Here is a 22,554-nt window from a genome sequence, read left to right as displayed (position 1 = left end):
GAGATAGATATATGGACTTACAAATACATTTTTTTTTTCAACACATACAATGTAGAACACCATTATATGATGCATTTAAAAGACTGTGTGGTCCTTTACTATATCTATAATTCAGTGGATATTTAATTGGAGAGGTGAAAACATATCACTGACTGATGCAACAGTATCTACTAATGATGCAATATCTTGTAAGAATATTAAGAGTGTATAATTAGTCCATTTTATCAGCTAAAATGATCAATTATTTTAGTATATTATGTTACCTGTCTTCTAAAGTGACAGTTGCCAGTTAATAGACCTTTTCCAGCAGCTGCAGGATTCTGACTCTGTTAGGCCTGAATGAAACAGAGCCTTTATTAGTGTCATTAGTAACACTTGGGTTTACCTGCTATTTCATGTCAGCATGGGTAAGAGTGGTGGGTCGATGACTATTTTGAATTTTAAAATGTAAATATTACAATTCTATAGAGTAAAGCGTTGCTGGACTGTCGAAAGCACATGAGGAGATTGCGCTTTACTCGTCTACAGAACACTGCAATCCACCTGCTAAATTTACTTTGCATATTACATGAACCTGTTTAATTATGTGTTTGACATTTTTAGAGGGACATTTTTAATAGCATTTTTCATTTGGCAGCTATTGTGATATCAAGTGTGACACACCTGCCGCTCCATTCCCTGGATCTGGCTCCAGGAAACCCATCCCCGCTCGCTGTTTCAGAGTTTTTCGTCAGATTTTCTGTCCTCTGTACATTCAGATTAGAGGAAGGGAGTCATTTTCACTGCGAGTCGGTAACACTGAGCAAAGCGCTGTGTGACCGTGTGTATGCTGCTATAAATCAAAGTTGAGCTGACTTTTTATTTTTTCATGCTCCAGTGATGAGATGAAGTGTTGACCAATCACAACAGCGGGAGAGCCGTTTCATTATTTTCTGTTGTTTTCTTGAATGTTCCACCAAACCTGTTTGAGGGAGTGGCTTGCAATCCACACTTTTTGACTGCCACTGAAATAGAGGAGAAATGAACTGTCACACTACGCCAGCGCTCAGTGCTTTACTCAGACAGCAACAAACATATTGAGCCTGGTGGCAGGTTGGCTGCCATTGTAAGGCCTCCTCGTGTGTACACTTGTTATTATTTCACATATAGTAATAAAGCGTACCTTTATGGTGGTTATTTCATGGTGCACAAGTTCATAGGGACATTGATGACATCCACAGACACTTGAGTGCCACTTGCAGGGAGACTCAGTGACATTACGGCTGGCATGGCGTTTTTTTGTAGAGGCCAGACAGCCATGATGACGCACATCGTGGATATGGGCCGTGGATTAACTGGGGCTCATATTGTTAAATGGCTAAAACTGTCCGGTGGGTTCAGGGAAGACCCGGCCACTATTGGATTGAAATGGAACAGCGAGCGCCCTTTTTGGCACCATGCAAACTCAGCCATGCCAGAGATTATGAACTGAAGTGAAAAGTAAATTCCGGATGGGGGCCAGAAAAGCTTCTCCACGCACTAATGCATTACATCTGTTTTGGTTTGAGCCCAAACGGTTTCTAGTCCCCTGTTCTGTTAGGCGACATCACACTGCGCTGGTGTTGGTGTGAGTCTGAGCGATCGTGGCGTCAGTTGCTTGTTACCGCATGCATGATTACACTACATCAGAGAGAGTTTGAGCCGTAAGAGGGACTGTTGCCAGATACTCTGTGTAATATCTCATTGTGATGGCCTCTACTCTGTGTGTGACTTTGAGCCATAATGGTGTCTGTTGCTCGCTACCCCTTGTGCAGTTGCATCATGTCAGAACGAGTGCGAGCCATAATGGAGCCTGATGGCCCTCCTCTGTCAAGGAAGCTTTGATCTCGGGCATGGACTGATAAATATTTCAGGCCGGAGTTGAAGGCAACGCCATTTTCTCTGGTGCCATCCAAACCCATCTGTCATCCTCCTTCACGATCCCAGGTCATGATAAGAAAGGTGTGTGCATGTGTGTGTGTGTGTGTGTGTCAATGCATGTGTGTTACAACGAGCGAGAAAGATGTAATAGGAGAAAGACTTCAAAGCCTTCAGTTGGGTGTTGCTGAGTATTGATAAAAACGGCAGCTTCCTCTGGGAAAAGAAGTGCAAATTGAGCAAAATGTTCAGTATTTCATCACTTTTGCTCTTTTCCTATTGAAGCGCAGAGGCAGAGCAACATTGACTCACATTTAAAAAATGGAAAGACAGCCCAAGAACAGCGGCAGTCTTGAGGTTAGAGAAGCAGGTGTCTGACTGGAAGGTTGTTGGTTCAACTCCCTGGGCAAGTTTGGGGAAACTGCTCCTGTGTAGGGGTAGGGTGTCCTGATTCCTGTCAGAGGCGCACTCCAAATGGAGTGGTAAGAGAAGAAGTGTCAGGAGAGATGTCAATAAATATAGTGCATTCACAAATTACCACACAAAATTGGGACATCTTAGTTTAACGCTGATGCAATGAAATATGGTACTGGTTCTTTAAAGCATTTCACAAACATTCTATTCGCAATGTCAACAGAATACTGGTTAAACGGCGATTTGTGAGTGACCGTCCAACATTTTGATTTATTTCCATGTCCTGAGAATGAGATTTGAAAGTTTAAATCCATCAGTGAATTTAATTTGTGCACTTCCTGCTCGTCTGATGTCAGAACAGTGTCAGTTGCTGTGGTTACAGGAGCGCTGTCCTGTCCTGTATTGTGTCTAATACAGAAGTCTAAAGAAGCACAGCAGCCTGGCAATGAAGCATTACAGTGTTGTTGTGTCTGATTCAGCTTTACCCAGACACATTTCCCCTCATTTCCACTTCTGAATGGATTTTGGCTTCTGATGACGTCCAAAGTGGCGTCCCATTTCCTAGGTATAGATGTCAAACCCTACCTCCTATAGCTCCTTTCTGAGGGGTCACTACTCAGTCGAGGGCAAACTAGTGTTAGGGCCAACGGAAGGGAACTGGGATTGAACCAGTGTCACATCCCAAAATATTCAAACAGATGCAAAATTCATCATCACACAGGGTTCCTACCATCTATGTTTTTCTCTAAGCGACACAGAGAGCAACAAATAGAGACATGATGTAAGAAGACACTCAAAGAAAACAAGAGGAAGCCCAAAACCTCCTCTCATCTTTAGAATCAACAGCATTTGAACCCAAGTCTCGCTTGCTATTTTTGCCGGCGTTATCCCACTGTCAAGGCTGCATAACTCTGCATTATTCCTCTCCGCCTTTCTCTCCGCTCTCCCTTAATGCGTATGCCGAGTCTGTTGCTCGCTTGTCCGCCAGCGAGACTCCAATCAGGCTTCCTCTAAGGTCTTAAAAGTCTTTTTCATCTGGGCCGGCGAAGAAGAAAGATAATTGAAAACAATTGAGGGGAAAGTAAAACGCACTGAGGCAAACGCGGTTAGGAGATGTCAGTGTGGGAAAGTGTTGGCTTTTATCGCCATGAGAGAAAACAGTGATACCAGACATGCACAGGTACACACACACACACCTTCAAATACCAAATAGGCTTGCAAGCACACACACAGACACACAGAAGGGTTTATACACACACGCACACACCAATAGGGGTAATGATTTTGCAGCTTATCGGTTTACTGTGTCTCAAAGGAGGCAATAACCAAGTCGGAGTAATAATTAAGCTATTCAGAATAAACTCCCTGGTTCAAACACACATGTGCTCTCTGTTCCCATAACGGCAAAATGTTTGTTGGGAGTCCCGTGGTGACCAATATTACTCTGTTATGGTTTTATGAGTCACAACCCATGTTTTAATATATTCTAATGCACACTGCTAAGCATTTATTGCTGTGGTGTTGCAGCATTGTACTTCCAATCCATCATCTGTCAATCAAACCTTGTGGGCGATAATGTTACGTGTTTTTCCTTGGATTTTTTTTTTTTTTTTTTTTTTTGTTGTTGTTGTTGTTGTTGTTAATGGAGTTTGAGTTTCTGTTGGTTTTATTTGTCTGTTTGGCCATGGCTGCTGTCACTGCTCATGCTAACTACCCAGTTCTTCCTCTTGTTTATTTCAAACAAGCCACTGCGGCTGCTGCGGGAAATATAAAACACATCACTTACTGTGCACCAGAGGATTTTACCAAGGATACAGCTGGAAAACACCAGAACTAGAAGAACAGCAAATGAAAAAGGTTTGATGAAGTGGATATAGGTTGAATCTCTATTGTGTGATATCAATCAAGGATGAGGATGAACACAACAGTACCAAAAATGGTACAGATTGTAACTTAATGGGTGAAAATGTTTAAACAACTTGCAGAAATCTAGGCGTCAATGCATGTCTGCACAATTTGTTCATCAGGCTATGTTAATGGAGACTTTTTGATATGCAAGTGATGCGTGTTTCTGACCAATGCGTGAACCACGCTTGAAGTTCAGCTCATGAAGCAAAACAGTTAAAAGAGAACTTGTGCTAATTGAGTTTGGGTTCAGGTGCTAAATTGGCAGCAGCTGTCAGGCTCGGCCTGAACTTCACATCTTCGGGTCAGCCCAGGGCTAGGATTTCAGGCCAAGTCAGACTTGTTCTGAGTGCTCTCTCTCCCTCTCCCTCTCATCCCTTTGCTCACTCGCCCCTCCCTCCCGTCCCTTGTGCAGTCCATTAATTGCACTGATCATTGGTCCTGTTACAAGTAAAGGATCTTAGTGTCTGTGGATTATTTAGTGAGGACTGCTCTCTGTTCGGCTCTGCCTTCCCACGGCAGACTTACTGCCTGTCTGTCTGCTGCAGGCATTAGCCTGACCTGACCGATAGCACAGGCGCGTGTGCATGCCACATACACACACACACACACTCACACACGCGTACACACATGAATGTATACATAGACGTACAAATTTATGTACACATACACAACCGCAAACAAAAACACATGCACAATTGCAGACAGATGAAAATAGGCAAACAAACAGGGGTACACATACATTCACCAAGGAAGGCAGACAACAGACAACAGCAGACACACACAGAGACACTCACAGACACGCACACACTGACACACACACACCAAGGCATTTTAGTCAAAGGTCACCTTTTTGTCTTAAGCATATTTGACCTTTGTCTGGTTGCAACAGCGTCTCTGTACTTTACATTGAATTTGTTTTAACGGGATAAAATATGGATGATATGCTTGGTATTATGGAAGCAGAAGATGACTCAGATGATGTGTGTGTGTGTGTGTGTGTGTGTGTGTATGTGTGTGTGTGTGTGTGTGTGTGTGTGTCCTTTCCAAGGTCTCTGCAGGCCTGGCATAGAAAGGGAACTAAGACAGCGTTTGAAATGATACAAGGGAAACAAAGAGAAGCGATGGGAAAAAAGGGAGGCTCATGAAAGTGTTTAAAAGCTTTGCGATGGGCCCAAAAGCGCTGTTTCGTTCTGCAGAGGTCACTCTGCTCTGACCAATTATATCGAGCTATCTCAGAAACAGAATTACTAAATGATAGAGAGATGACAAACTAGAAATACGTGCATGCATGAGCATACACAACACACATAGGCCTGCATGCATATTTGCACACACATACGCCTAAAAATACACACATACACACACATAAACTTAAGTAATGAGCATGATCTGCACAGGGCGGGCAATTGAAAGATAACAAGTGGTAGAAGAGGGCCCCTGAACAAAACAGAGCGCTTTTCAGACCCTGTTTATACAATTCCAACCGGCCAATTATTCTGTCACCACCTTGTACAGTGGTGGATAAATCTGTCTCGAAAATTATAAAGTAGAGCTAAAGCGCTATTTGGCACTACAAAACTTGTCTTCAGTGACCACCTGCCACTTTATTTCTGGTACATTATCATTGCTTCAAGGCTCAACCTGTAATTACAGCACAATGCCTCCGTTGAAACACTGCCTGCCATGTATTTCATAAAGCAGGATGAGCAAGTTAGTCAGATAAGTTAGACATTTTTTTTCCCCCTATAAATATGTTATTAACTAAAATAAATGCCTCAACAACTTCAGGCTGTGTAATTTTCTATGAATCCTTGACAGACTGCAGTACACGTTTGAGCTGTTTCCATTCAAATATTGTGTGCATTGAGGATTTTGGCCTTGCTTATGCTTGCCTACGGGTTAATAAAAATGTTGGCCTCTTCGACAGAATTGACAGAATTTCGCTATGTAGACTTGTTGCCTCTTAACGTCCCTCTGCTGAGGCTAAACACCACGCTCCTTTGACTCAATTTTTCTCACCATGATGGCATACAAAGACTGAACTGGAAACTTGGCCATGGAATGTTAAATAGATTGCTACGTAATACAAATTTTCTTCATAAAATCTGACATGATTAAAATGTGATACTTCACTTTGCTGTAACATAGTTTCTAGCAGCCTTACCACAATGGATGTGCACCCACATATAAGTGTATCAGCTGCATCAGTGGCATCACCATCCCTAATTCACTGCCATTCATATTCAGGCCCTGACCTAAAAAAAAATACCTCTGAAGTATGAACTAAATGTGGAAGCAAATTGAGTTTCACAATACTGTTTGTTTAAATGCAAAAGAAGACCTGGTGATAGCTCAAACAACACTTTATTTGGACTATCCAATGTTAATATTCCACTTAATATCATCAGCTTTATATCAGTTCTACATCAACAACGGTGAGATCACTTGATTACTTCATTTTGAGTGTATCAAGTTTGTATCAACATATTATCAACCTTTCCCTAACCCTAGCTGACAAAGCTGATACAAAGTCCAATGATAGTGTATTAGTTGTAAGTTGAGTATTTGCTTTCAACAGGTTGACATGAAGTTAATAATCAAGACTGACTCAATTGTAAAGTCAGTTGATACAAGGTTGATATTCTGTTAAAAGTCAGATAATACTAAATTAAGTATTTTAATTGTATGTTTTCTTTGGTTGATATGATGTTAAGCATCAATAGAGGCTCCAGTGTAAAACTGAACTGATAAAACTTGATACGAAGTCGAACATTAACATTGGAAAGTCCAAAAGTGTAACCAAGAAGCGGTTATGCATGCTCCTGCACCCTCACACGGACAGCCCAGTTTAAATCAGATTACATACTGATGTAATTACGCATAGTGCCTGAGAAAAATAGCTCCTGTACCAGTTGCCACTGGAAAGCAGCAGATTAGACTGTGAAAAATATTTCCCAAAGTATTTCCCAACTGCCTCAGCTGCTTTATACTTTAGAAATATTATGAATGGAAGTGAATTAGGACCTTGACACCCACGATAAATGGCTATATGCTGACAACAGAGAGTAGGGGATGCTGATGTTGCTGTATACTTGTACCTGCATTTACATAAGGCTGCTGAAAACAAACCATGTTACTGAAATATCACTTTAAACTGTAACTGGCCCTGAGCCACCATGTCACAGGTCTTTTTACAAATGTGTGCTCATCAAATGAATTTAATTATAATACAAGTAATTTGTAATTGAAAATACAAAAATACGGTATATACAAACTGATAATATCACATTTTAGGCATTTAATGGCCTCACTATGGGTCGAACCTCAACCCACCCGTACATTGGAAAGATAAACTCTGCTAATTTCCCATATTTGAGATTTGAAGTGGCCAATTTGAATATCTTGGAGGTGGGAGGCTGTCATTCTATCATTTAAAGCAGCACTGACTGACTGAGTGAGCAGCCAATAGAAATGCAGCTGGAGGAAGTGAACAGTGAGGACAGTGGTGAGGCACTAGTTCTTTCAGATGACAATAAGACTGGGCATGTAGCAGATGGCTTTTTCAAGAGTGATAAATATAAGTGAAGTGCACTGATGGATGCCTTTTTCCCCCCACCTGCATTCTGCAAAGACTAAATCAGAGCCAATCAGAGGCAGAGTAAATTTTTGAGAATAATAATGACATTGTATTTTAAGAAAGGCAAAATACATAGCACAAAATACTCAAAAGTAATTAAATATGTATTTTAGATACCTCTAATTAAAATACTGCCCCATCTCTGCTTACCATGAAGTGATTTTTAGGTGTACTTTGAAATTCTCTCTCCCTCTTATTGTGACAAACCTCATCGAACACTCCTAATTCTGTTTTATGGGTCCACAGAACAGAATTAGACATTGCCCATGCCAGTGCTCTGAAGTGGCAGGAACAGCAGCCAGCAGGCGACACAATTAACCGGGCACACACTAAATTTACAGACCTGAAGCTGTTAGCCAATCAGAGGATTAGTTGTTGGCACGCGGAGAGTTACGGTCCAGTAACAGTTGGCGATAAATCACGGCGTTGGCTGACTGTGGAACAGCTAGCTTCCACCGCCGGGTGCATGCACACACACGCATCGCCCCGCATTGTGTGTGTGTGTGTACAGTATGTGTATGTGTATCCTGAGGCACTGATTTTGAATTTGTCAAGAGGGCACATGTGTCGCTGGAAGGCCTTGGGGCATCTGCATCCGCCTTGTTTTCAGTCATGTGGACATAAATAAATCACTCAAATGTGTTGGATTGTGTGTTCCACTTCAGTTTGTAGAAATTAGCAAACTTTTACAAACTCTGACCTGCACATCCTACTTGCTTACCAAACCTGACCACCGTGCTTAACCTCCCTGTCCACTATGCTCGTACCTCACTAATGGCCGTTGGATCCCATTTGCACGCCGAGATGTTTGTTCACTTATATTTACATTTAAATATAAAATAGTTGAATAGTTGTTATTACTCTTGTGCAGACAATTTCTCAGATGTGACAGATAAGTAAGTGAAAGTGGGGAGATCAAGTGAAAAAAAAAAGAGAGGAGAAAGAATATGTTACCATCTCAATTTCCAGCCCTGTCTTCCTGCAAGATCGATTCTGTCTCTGAGGAATAGTGACAAGTAGATGAATTTATCTCTCTCTTTCTCTCTCTCTATCTCTCTCTCTCTTTCTCTTTTTTTTTTGTTCTTACTCTCTCTTTCTCACCCAGTCTCTCCACAAACATAGTCAACAGCTAAGCTGAGGGATTTGTATGTGTCTGTATTCACTCATTTGGAACAAACATACACAGGGAGACAAAGACGATAAGAGCACAAATGCAGATACACCAGCCCAGACACACAGCGCAGTGCACTGTCTTTCCTTATGTCTCTGCTGCATAGCCTCAGTGTCCCTTACTATACAATATGAATGTGGCAAAGCGCAGAGCTGGCCAAAGCTGTCACAGTCAGGACATTTACATACACATTAATTTTCCACTATTATTCCAAATATGACAATATTCCAGATCTGATACAGGGCTTGTAAACAACATATTCCTTTTGGATAAACCTCATAAGGCCTTCTTGTGAGAGTAGCATTTTCCAGTTAAGACATGTGGGGTATGCCGATCTATTTGATATTTAGTTGTGTATACACTGCATTTGGATTATGTGTTTGAGTTGAGGTTTCCATGACAGTTTGCAGACAGCTGCCTGTTCACGGTCAGCTCTGTGCATTGCAAAAAAAAGCCAATTACAATCACAAAAGAAAAGCCTGCACCTTTGGTTGGAAGGAGAAACACCTACTTTTCAGTGTTATAAAGGAATTGGATATCAACAGGTTTTTGGATATGTGCAAATATTTCAGGGCTGAGCAGTTCAATAAGGTGGTTGAATGATTGGACGTGGGAGGCTGTGTTTGCACGGTCGCATGGAATAGTCATTTCCATTAGCCTTGTAAACATATTTTGTGCTTGTAAACATAGTCACTGACACATGCCTACTGTCAGACAGTTGCACAGACTCACTTTTTTCCCCTTGTCCCTCTTTTGCTCTTGTAAATTTCTATTTCTGTTCAAATTAATCTACTGACAAAACTGTTAAAAGGAACAATAATGGTTTTTTGGTTGATAAATGAATGATTACGTTTAAGCAAAGGTGTGTAATATAAATTATATTATGAAAAATTCCTCACAAGGATAGAAAGATGATAGACATTTCGCTGGTCTGCACTTCTTTAAATGGCTATAAGGATTGAGAGTTGAATTTAGGCAAAACTTCAATTCATGTTAAGGTCAAGTCCATTTTTTATTTGTGGTCCTTACTAAAAAAATCATGATGATGATGACGTGTTCTTCTCTGACGGAGGAGGACACGTCATCCTCTGCTGAGGTTAAATAAAAGCATGGAGAGGAACTTTTAGGAACAGACCGAGACTAAAAGGGCTTTACAGTTGTCATCCATGTTTGCACATTCTGAGGCTGACACTACACCAAAGGAATTCGAAATCAAACAGACCGACAGATGGACTTCATCAAGTTTCTCTCCATACAGCGAGGGATCAGTGTGCCTTAGTCAACAATGAGGCTGCACAGAATGACAAAACAAAGACAGGGCGAAACAAAACCGAGCTCAAGAAACACAACAGACCTTTCTCACAGCATGGCATGCATGACACAGCTTGACAGGATAAGCAGGTAAACACCTTTTGCCTTGACTGTTGACATCCATCTCTGTATGAGATCTGTATCTGACATCAGTGTGAGCAGCTCTGTTTCATGACCCCACATTTACAACGCGCACGCTGCTGAACCACGGAAAATGTCATTGGGACAACATTCTACCATCACAGTTAATGAGATAGTGGTGCAGGCGTTCATTTCTCTAATATTTTGCTGCGGTAACAGCGCTGGCAGTCTGTCAGCTGTTCAGGCTGAAGGCAATAAAGGCTTTGACTGAAGCATCTTCCCATATATCTGTAAAAATTTCTGCCTGTAGTCGCTGCAGCGATCCTCCAAGTTTTGTTTAGTCCACCACTGCTGATAATGAATAAATAATGACACTCTGACAGATCTGAGTCTCCTTAGTGGGAAAAAAACACATGAATCCTGATCTGAGTGTTCACACAGCCATCACATCAACAGGAATCAGAAAAGTATCAGATTTAGAACCACATATAAAACATATATGTGTCACATTTGAGGAAATTCTCCTGGGTGTCTGAATGTAGCCCAATGCTGCCTTCAAATGTAACTTGTGAGCTTGTGGTTACGACATGTATATAACTCGTTAACTTGGAGCTTTCAGAAAATTTCCACTTCTGAAGTAGTGTATATCACAAGAGGGGGGCGTTCATATGGACTTTTCTCATGAACACGGTAAACATGACCCCATTTGAGGGCAGCAACAGCCAAGGTCCTGGTTTGCTCATGCTGGCTCACTGAAAAGGCTCTGCTACTCTTGAGTTAAACAGAACCTTAATTAATGTCATACTCAGGTAGACACAGTCAGCCATGTGCACATTCTGACAGATGGTGGGTCTAGACATGCAGCAATCAGGAGGCGGCCTAATGCTGGTTTCTGAATTAATACTAAGAAAGAAAAAAAAAGGAGTGTGAAGATCCTGAGCTAGGCAGATTTTGGGCTGGTCAAAAGACAGTGGGAATAACTAGGTTTTGAGATGGGATTTGAAGGTTTTCAAAGAATTAGCCTCCCTAATCACAAGAGGGAGTTGGTTCCAGAGATAGTGGTGCGCTATATAGGAAAATCCTCTACTGCTAAAGTTTGTGATTAGAATTTGGATTTAGAATTAAGATTCAGAATAGATTTGGGTTAGGTTAAGGTCAGGCAAGAGTCAAGCCTAATGTTAGGGGTTAAGGAATGAATGCAGTCAATGGCAGCCCCCACATGTATAGTGTGTCTAAATGTGTGTGTATGTGTGAATTTGAGTGTGTGTTTGCATTCATTACCTTGTTTCAATGCCCTAAGGAAGCCCTACTCAGGACTATTGATCCGTCTTGATCCTCCCTCGTTGCTCCCTCTTCCTCCTAATTTGATAGAAGAGTACCAACAATTGCGCACGCACACACACACACACACACACACACACACACACACACACTGACCTGCCCGCTGCTGCTGCTCACTTGAATTCATCATGACTGGTGCAGGTAGGCTACTGCTGGAAATAATAAATCACTTTCTCAATTTACCAAGAAGCTTCTTGTCTTTATCTGTCTGTTTTGAAAAAAAAAGCTATTTGGTCAGTGTCTTTAATACTGACTGGGAAAAGGTTCCCTCTGTAGCTTTTCATATGCCAACATTCCCTACATCTCCTACAGCAGTCAGCAGCTCATCAGGCGTAGACGGGACCTGTGCCAAGTGCTGTGGTGGTGGAGCCATTCATTAGCTGGTCTATTTCTAATCTAATCAATAGGATATAACAAGAAACAGGTTTTCCTAAAGCAGGTTTGTGTGCTTGTTTGTGCAGCATGTATTAACATTAATGATGTTTTCCAATGAATATGGCAATAATGGTGCTTTTTCTGCTTGGGTCATTTGCAGTCTGGTCTAGAAGTGAAGTGAAGGGCCAGTAGTGTCCTCCTCTTCCTGTGTCACCAGACACTGTTAACTTCATTCTATGAGGGAAGAGTTAGTTATAAATTGCTCACCTTGATATATTGCTTGTATTTAATTGTTTGCCATGGTCTTGTTTGGTCCATAGGGGTATTCCATCAAGGCAGATGGAGGGAATTCCTGGCTTTTCCTGGATCTCCTGGTCTCAGAGAGTTGTGTTCCATTACTGGAGTCCCTGCCCAGCGACCAACTTGGGCACTAAAGTAGCCTGTTCTGCTGCATGCTGACTGCCATCCTGAATTTTTCCCTGTTTTGTACCTACCTCCCATGCAGTGCTTTGCTCCAATTTGGGTATGGCCAGGAGGGCCATATAAAACCACTTGGGTCTTTGTTTCAGGTCTTTAAGACAGGTTAACCACACTATTGAAAGTGGTCAGATTGGATTTGTGTGTCAAGACACCACACACCTCATCCACGTAGGTTGCTATGGTCACAACATCAGTGTCACGAACTACATACGCTGGTGATGCGGCTTTCCAACGCCCAGACAGGAGAAATATACAGAAGATTCCTCTCCAAGTGACACCAGACAGTTTATTTCAGCTGCTGTTGTTTTCTGTGCTGTCCGCCATACCACTCTGCTGCGGTCCTGTCTATTCTTGCAAATCTAGGTTCAAACCTTTGTTGGTGGAGTTAGGGTTAAGTTTAGAGTTAGGTTTAGGTTAAGGTAAAGGTTAGGCTCTTCTGTCACTCTGGATTTGACGTCGTCATTGTATGTTGCATTGCAAGTGACGCAAAGGACAGTTTGCGTCCAGACTGAGGTGCATCTGTAGAAATCAGATTGGAATGAACCACCTCCAAAAGTTTGGATTTGCTTTTTAGCCGTCCAGACATTCTAAAATTAATCAGGATACAATCTAGATATGCCAGTGGATTTGGGAATGGATTAGGGCTGACAGTCTGAGCAAGGTCTAAGTCACTGAAAGTTGGGGAGTTGTTAGTAGCAGCTTGCTGTGAGGTTTTGGTATTTCAGTTAGTTTTTCAGTTTTTTTGCTCCTTGTCCGGGACTTTCATTTATCTGTTTTATTGTAATTTTTGGCTGGCACCAACTTTTTTGCACGATGTTTGCCTCCTGAGCCGTTCTTCAATTCGACATCTTTTTTCAACTCGTCCCCAGTGTCAGACAGCCACATTAAAATCCATCATTTATGTAGAATTACTACCAGTAGTGCTACATTGAGCCCGACACATACATATAAACACTGAAATGTATAAATAAATGCACATATGCGCACACACACACACACACACTCTTACCCTCCTCAGTGACCCAGAACTGACCGGATTTCTACTTCTTTGTAGTGCTTCCCCCAATGTTCTTCAAAAATTCTTCTTAATTTCTCAAATGAGCAAATGTGTGCATGCGCACACACACACACACACACACACACACACACACACACACACACACACACACAATCCTAGCCTCCTTAATGACCCAGTAGTGATTGGGAACTTCTTTGTGGTAGTTGCCCACATGAAACCACACACACACACACACACTCACACACACACAGACACACACACTTTTTTGCTCCTTCCCTTAAAGATCTCCTGCTTAATCTAAGCAGTCTTATCATGCCATCGCAGCCTTTGATATGGTAAGCAGAGCGCTGCTACAAACGCTTTGCTTTGTCAGATGAAATACATACCATTACCATTACTGTTAAAACACAGGAGGAAGCCACAAGGCGAGGAATGAAAAAAAAGAGAGAAAAAGAGGTGGAAAAGGCAGGGTAGAACAGAGGGAGAAAAAGGCAGAGAAAAGTAAAGAAAGTGAGGGAGTAAGGGAAAAGGGGAAGAGAGAGAGGCCTGCAGGGAGCTGAAAGAAAGGGAAGGAGAGAGAAGCAAGTCAGGGAGGAAGGAAAAAAAGAGCTGAAAATGAGGGAGAAGAGAGGGTGAAGGGAAAGTGAAAGGTGCTTGGCCATATGAAGGCAGACCAGAGAAGGTTAGTTATCTCCCAAAGCACCGGGGTGGAAGCAAAGTGCAAGAAGGGAGAGAAGAGAGGGGGGAATGCAAAGGCAGAGGGACAATTAAGAGAAACGTGTAGCCACATGAGATTGAAACAGTTTGCACATGGCAGGAGAGGAGCTAAGGAGAGATAAGCTAGAATGAGGGTCATTATCAATACTCAATACACTGTTGAATTTAAAATGAGAGTATCTTTACTTACATGACATAAAAACTTACTTTCAAATATAAAATGATAAATGTTATACTGTAAAATTCACATATTTCATTCCAAAACCAGATGGAAAAAATTATACCTCCACTCAATAAATAAATATGTACATACATACATACATAAAAAACAGTTTTAAAATGCAGCGTTGATATTCTTAAACATAAATGGTTAAGTGGTTGACAAAATGGTAGTTCTTTTACCTACTGGATCCAACATTGTTCAGAAATACTGCAAGGTGAACTGTCTGTCCCCCCAAAAAATATATTGTATTTGAGAATATAAACTTTGATGTATTTCTGTATGCTTTGAATTGGTTCAGATGCCCATGGCAACTTAACCAGCTCAACAATGGATGCAGCAGTCATCAAGAACAACATCTCAAGCAATAGCGAAAGTGCTTTCAACCGCTTTGCTCCCAGTCTGGTGCTCAATAGACTGAACTGGTGAAATAACAACCCAGTCACCAGAATAAAATGTTGCAATTGTACGTTGTTGCAAACCAACAAATAGCCTACATTGTAATGTCAGTGTTTCTGAACCAAAAGTATACCTTACATGTCAACATTTAGACTTTTAGCCAATGTTGTGGAGGCTGCCTCAATGTCACATGACACAACTGTAGCTAATGTTAGCTACTTTAGCCACTTTTGTTTGCTTTGTTCGCTTCGTTAGTCACCAAAACTACTTGGTTAAGATTAGGAAAAGGTTAGGAAATGGTTTTGGATAAGCTTTAGAAAAGTTTCCTAGTCATGGTTAACATTAGGAAATGGTCATGGGTAAGGTTCGGAAAAGGTTCCTCATTATTGTTAAGGTAAGGAAATGGTCATGGGTAAGGTTAGGAAATGGTCATGGGTAAGGTTAGGAAATGGTCACGGGTAAGGTTAAGAAAAGGTTCCTCATCATGGTTAAGGTTAGGAAATGGTCACGGGTAAGGTTAAGAAACGGTTCCTCATCATGGTTAAGGGTAGGAAATGGTCACGGGTAAGGTTAAGAAACGGTTCCTCATCATGGTTAAGGTTAGGAAATGGTCACGGGTAAGGTTAAGAAACGGTTCCTCATCATGGTTAAGGTTAGGAAATGGTCACGGGTAAGGTTAAGAAAAGGTTCCTCATCATGGTTAAGGTTAGGAAATGGTCACGGGTAAGGTTAAGAAACGGTTCCTCATCATGGTTAAGGGTAGGAAATGGTCACGGGTAAGGTTAAGAAACGGTTCCTCATCATGGTTAAGGTTAGGAAATGGTCACGGGTAAGGTTAAGAAACGGTTCCTCATCATGGTTAAGGGTAGGAAATGATCACGGGTAAGGTTAAGGAAAGGTTCCTCATCATGGTTAAGGTTAGGAAATGGTCACGGGTAAGGTTAAGAAACGGTTCCTCATCATGGTTGAGGGTAGGAAATGGTCATGGGTAAGGTTAAGAAACGGTTCCTCATCATGGTTAAGGTTAGGAAATGGTCACGGGTAAGGTTAAGAAACGGTTCCTCATCATGGTTGAGGGTAGGAAATGGTCATGGGTAAGGTTAAGGAAAGGTTCCTCATCATGGTTAAGGTTAGGAAATGGTCACGGGTAAGGTTAAGAAACAGTTCCTCATCATGGTTGAGGGTAGGAAATGGTCATGGGTAAGGTTAAGGAAAGGTTCCTCATCATGGTTAAGGTTAGGAAATGGTCACGGGTAAGGTTAAGAAAAGGTTCCTCAAACCCTAGTGTGCTGAGGTCCTGTTGATTGGACCAGCCTTCACCCCACCTTGCCCAACCTCCTGAGGCAACATTTTTCACTCATATTCTTACATTGCAGACATGTAAAATACCAGCATGTTTTCCTGGCGACTGGGCTGCAAATAAAGAAGTTGCAATCTTAAAACAAAATATGAGGGAAGACGGATTTACCTAGGGCACTGGTTTTGCTGGGATGCCACTGGCAATGTCAAATAAAGCTTCTCTCTTAGAACTGCTGATGTACTGTAGCACCAAAAAGCAGCTGGTAGCAACCTTAAAAAGTGGTATGCAGACAAAATATCGGTACCGTGACCACACAAATTTCCTTGTGGGAAATCCTGAAATAGAAAATGTAATGAAAGGAGGGAAAGAGCAACCGAAGCAGGGCGGAGAGAGCCAGGAGAGTGCATCACTAGCCGAAGAGATTAATAGAACAGAGCGAGTACAGTACAGAGAGAGCGATGGAGGGACGGAAGAGGGTAAGTCAGGGAGGTATGTGACCATGAGATACTACACAGGGTCCGGTTATCTGCGAAAGCACCCGGTAAAGAGGCATACATAATGTAGAGCTGACAGCACAGAATATATATTGGACTTCTACGCATGCAGAGGCTAAAAGGAGGGATGACGGGAATGTGTGTATGTGTGTGTGTCTAGGTGTGTATGTGTGTCCGTGGTTTGATTTTTTTCTCAAGAAGCACCTTCATCAAATAGGTACGTTTCAGAAGCACTGAGAGGAAAGCGTGCTCTGCAAAAAAAAATTAAAAATCCCAGTCATTACCGTGAGTCATCAGTTGCACACATGCACAGTGTTTCCATTTATTAAGTGATCTGGTCTTTATTCCATCCACCGTCTGAAACACCTGAAACCTGCTTTTGCAAAGTGGCTGCTGGCGTAAGTGTAAATCACATGAGTTACTGTTGCAGCCATGAGTCATTTGAATAGATTTGCTTGCAAAACAGATTTTTTGTTTGTGGATACAATCATCTGTGTTTTTGAAACACTGACTGATGTTTGTAAGGCTGCAACAATTTTTCTTCCCAAAATTAACAGATGGCATTTTGGAGAGAAACCCGTCATTTGGTTTGTGTGTCCTGGCAGTGTAGCAGTGGAGGCATTAGTGTGACTGTGAGACTGTAGTGCATCAGCAGTGCATATCCCAGTGTGTGAAATGGGGGAGAGGGATATATGGAAGGAGATAATGCAGACTGATGAAAAACATGATTACTGGAGATTTTTTTTTTCTTTTTATTGATGCAGTCAAATGTGTTCTCTTCAACCTTTGAAACCTGGGTGCATGTCAGATTTCTTGTGTTTAAATACTTGTGAAAGGCGTCTGACAGCAGCAGCATTTAACTCATGGAAACCTGAGCAAACTGGCATGATTTCTTTTGAAAACATGAAAAACATGACCATGAAAAAAATCAATGAGCAACTTAGCAAAAAAAAATCATCTGAAAACATGTTACAAGAAAATGCCCTGGAAATTAGCTGAAGAAAAAAGAAAAAAACAGCTAAAGAGAAAATTGTTAGGAAATTATTTATAAAAATAAATAAATAAATAAATAAGGGAAAACATGTCCAGGCAACCATAGCGTATGTGTAAGCATTTTTATGCTAATTTTCAGATCATTCTCTCTAATGTTTGTAATAATTGCTCATTGCCTTTTTGCCATGTTTTTGAAAGAAATCAAATGAATCTGCTCAGGTTTCAAAGGGTTACAGAAAAAAATCTACCGCAGAGCATTTGAACACTGAAAAAAAGAAAAAGAAAAAAAAAAACAGCTGTGTTGCGGTAACTGGCTAAACATAGCCACAGAGCATCATCTATGGCAGAAGAGGTAGAGACATCAACTTCTCCACAAATATCAGAACCTACAATGGACCGCGATGCCGTGCAGCTACAAGACAAGTTGTTGAGTAATTCTGAGGTTCGACTACACAACGTCACCCCGGTTTTGACAGTTTTGTCGTGGCCGACAAATTCCCAGCTCGTTAATGACAGTCGGACAGCTTTAAACGTGACATGTTCCAAGAATTGCGATTAGTCATGCAGGATGGCCGATGACACCCAGACATTTGTCGTGCTATTTCCGTGCTGGTGTTAAGGCGCTACATCAGCTTAAAGGGATACTTCACCCATATTGCACTATATTTGTATCACATACTTACTGTGTGCTGCCTTGGATCACTGATGAATAACGTCTTCACTATACAGCAAGTCTCCTATATCCATTCATATGCTTCACAAACTTCCCAAACACACATATTTTTGCTACAATATTGTACATGTCCCTCATAGTGTGCATAGGAAGTAATTAGCACAGAGCATGAAAGTTGTTAAAGGACCATACCAGTCATTTTGAATGTTTGGCCTGTTTACTACAACTCACATTTTACATCTCAACTAACCATTTTGCAAATCATGCAGAATTTCACAACATATAATTCAAATCCCTCAATTTGTTAATGAACATATTTTGTTGAAATCTGTGTAAAGCTAACGTTTCCTTGACTATTTTTCTGGTGCCGAAACTGTTTTACAAAAAAAAACACACCAGTGCTGCTGCTTTTAGGAAAACTAATGTGGAGGACTGTATTACAGTGATGAAATACTGGTGTGAAGAAAGTTTGAAGTCTCTGAAAGTTCATTTCATATCATAGTGGAATGAATGGAAACCAATTGCTGGAAAAAGCGAGGGAAAATGATATCGGAGCTCTGAAATATGAGACAGTTTCTAGGTATTACACTGAACATGCAGAATCACTGGTATGGTCCTTTTTTAAAATAGCATACTTTAGAGCTGGGCCGTGACCCAAACAAGCCAGGACCACCGCTGGACACCGTTTTCATATTTCTCAACTGGAAAAACTCTCACTTTACTGCCTTTATTCCTCTCTTCCCCTGAAAGTTGAAGCCACAACTGATGGCAAAGAGTTCACACCCATTCTCTTGGGTTCATCGAGTGTCATCCTGAGAAATGCAGGAAGCCGCTGACTGAAGTAAAAGTACATGAAGCAGGGAGAGGTAAAGTTGCGCCATAAGAGAACAACACCACTTTATCACAAAATAACTCAGGGAATGCAACGAATATCGCAGATTGATGATATCTACGAGTGTGTGAGCATCCGTGGGACAATTTTTCCTCCAACTTAAGCAAATGAGACAGAACCTAATCTCCTGTACAAGTCGCGCTGCTCTGTGTGCATGGGTGTACTGCAGTGTGTGTTCATTTTTTATCCCATTAGGTTAACAAAAATATCTCTGATTAGGAAGCCTATTATCTTAACACACACATACACAGGGACGCTGTCAGGCTGTTGCTGCTCAATAGATGGTGCATTGTATCTTTATGAGAGACCAATATTTTGCTTCCCAGTTTTGCTTTCTCCTTTTGGCTGTGGGTAATAGATTTCCACCTGACAATGTGATTTGACAGTCAGTATGATGAAGGGTGAAATGTGTGAATTAATGAGGCTAAGTGCCCTGAAATTCCACGATGAATCATCCATAATGTGAGGGAAAAAAAATAGAAATAAACAGAGAGAAAGAAGTAGCGAGATGGAGAGAGAAGCAGAGAGAGGGACGTAGGAGAGGCGGGAGAGGATGAGACTAAAAGAAGAAGAGAAGAATAGGGAAAAGCAGGGAGAAAAGACAGGCTGAGATAGCTACAAGCAAAAGGGGAGATGCAAATGACGAAAGAAAGAATAGGGGTAGAGACAAGTGGGGGAGAGAGAGAGGGCGAGAGAGGGGGAGGTAAACAGAGGCGGCATTGTGTTTGCTATAAGGAATGAGCCGGGCTGCAGTGTAATTAATCACAAAGAATGGTGATTTAGACAAGTTATCTGGTAGCCCTCTGTGGCCACACACACGCGCACACACACATACACACACACACACACATACACACACACACACACACACACACACACTGATGCAGTCACACTCATTTGCAGAGATGGCTGACGAGGGAGAGAAGGATGAGGTGAGAGGTACAGGTAGATGATAAAGAAAGTGAGAGATAGGATAACACAGATGAGATAAAAATGTATACAAGATTGAAAACTTGCTAATTAACCTTCAACCTTGACTCATCTCTCTCTCTCTCTCTCTCTCTCTTTCTCTCTCTCTCTCTCTTTCTCACTCTCACTCTGGATGGACAGATTAGGGCTGGGGTGGTTCACTTGTTCCCAGGCAGGCATGGCTAATTGAATACAGAATCACAACACTTCACTGCACTACCTACACGCTACACATGTTAAGTACCTCCTTTAGACAGAGTGAGAGAAGGTGAGAGAAGAGAGAGAGCCATAGAAGAGATTGATTCTATCTCGGCCTTGCTCTTGAAAGACACCGTGATGTCTGTTACTGTGGCAAAAATAAATAATATTCCCACAGCAATGTGCTTGAAACATTATCCACTGCTAACCTGCAACCTCTGCAGGCTTTCAGTTCATTTGATTGTTTGGTAAAGATCCACAGAACTTGAGCGGGTTCGATGGTCCCGGTCAAATCAACACACCACGATGCTTGGAGCGCCAGCCATTTTTATGTGTACCTTTGTGTGTTTGGCACAATTATATACAAAGTCAATGCAAAGACGCAAACTGACATGAATGACGCAAATTTCTACATTGTGAATGATGCAAACACAAAATTCCCCTGAGCTGTGTTTGGTCCGAACACGGCATCAGGCTTTGCAGAGGGAACCAAAGCAGAGGTAAGATGTCTTGCATTTCTGTTAGTGTTTTAAAGTTAATAAATACTTTTCTTCTCCACTGAAGTTTGGCTAAACTATGGCGGTTTGTAGCATTTAAGACCTTATGTTAAGTAAAAGGCATATTTGACAAGCTTTGGTAGTTTGCAGATGTTGGACTATTGGAGCGTGCTAAGGAGAAACACAATATTCGATAATGTTATGATAACCTCGTTGCTAATGTCAGATTTCAGTTAAGTTTTGACAGCTGCTTCAGCACCCCTATAACAGGACACAGGTTCACATTTTTTTAATAACTTCTGCTTTAAGGCTATAGAGCCGCAGTACAACATATCTGTACAGTTCTCAACCAAATCTGACAGGCCTTGCTGACTTGTCGCCATCGCAAACAACTGTTGTCTCTTTTCCACCAACATGGTGCCGGGACATAATCTAGAACCAGTTCCACACATTTCCACTGAAAATACTGGTCCAAAACTTGGAACTCCTGATGTCAGCGTCTGTGGGAAGGACTACCGCAAGAGATTCCTGCGAAGGGGCGTCGGCCTCGCCGCCATATTGATTAAACATGAACATGTTTGATGAAACTTACCTGGCTTTGCTGGTTTGCAGATGGTTCCGATGAGTTTTGAGAGTTGCTTCAATGGTTCTGTAACACAAAGGACACAGGTTCAGCTGTTCACAATTTTTTAATAACTTCTGCTTTAAGACTATGGAATAACTTCTGCTTTGAGACTAGCATATCTGCCACAGTTCCCAAGCAAGTGACACACTTTACAGCCTTACTGACTTGTGGCCATGGCAAAGACCTATTGTCTCTCGTGGCATCTGTTTGGCTGCCATATTGATAAGAGCTGAGTGAAAGCAGCAGCAACAGCCTTCTCGACAATGAAAAGATGAGCCAGCATTTGGTCTGTGGAGGAGACCAACAATTTGGTGGCACTGTGTTGTTGGCACCAGCCTGATAGAAAAAGAGATATGTAATTGCCAACTGCTGTACCAGACAAATGACCACAGCAAACAGTGATGACTGTTCTATTCAAGTCCTGTGTAATAGCCTGAGGAATATAAATCCACATCCTTGATTGATACGTGATCATTTTACAATCTGAATTTTCTGTAAGATTGTGGCATTTACTGTAGAGCAATATATTAAAACTATGGAAAGAAATATGGAATGCCACAAAGGTCATAAAATACATAGACAGTATGCACCTCAGATCACTGAGCCACGAGGGCACCTCATATAAACAGATATTTAATGATGGTATTCAGATAATGATTTTTCCCTCCCAAAATGTCATTTTGGAAGTGTTGAAATAACATTTGCCAGTGAAGCACTGTAGTCATCAATCTTGTTAATAAAGTTGAGGGAAATTTTGATTAAAGTATATTTTCTATTTCTCCTCAAGTAGAACAGCAGTCTATAATTCATGAGCCCTATTTAGGCTTTCACAAAGAGGCTTGCAGAATTGAGTTACACATGGAAAAATAGACTTTTTGTAAGTTTCCTAACCCATTTTAACTCACAATGAATGCCTTTCTGAAAGGTTCACACAAGTGACTTACA

This window comes from Myripristis murdjan, chromosome 8, assembly GCF_902150065.1.
Source record: "Myripristis murdjan chromosome 8, fMyrMur1.1, whole genome shotgun sequence".
Lineage (NCBI taxonomy): Eukaryota > Metazoa > Chordata > Actinopteri > Holocentriformes > Holocentridae > Myripristis > Myripristis murdjan.
Note: the sequence above shows the minus strand (reverse complement) of the source record.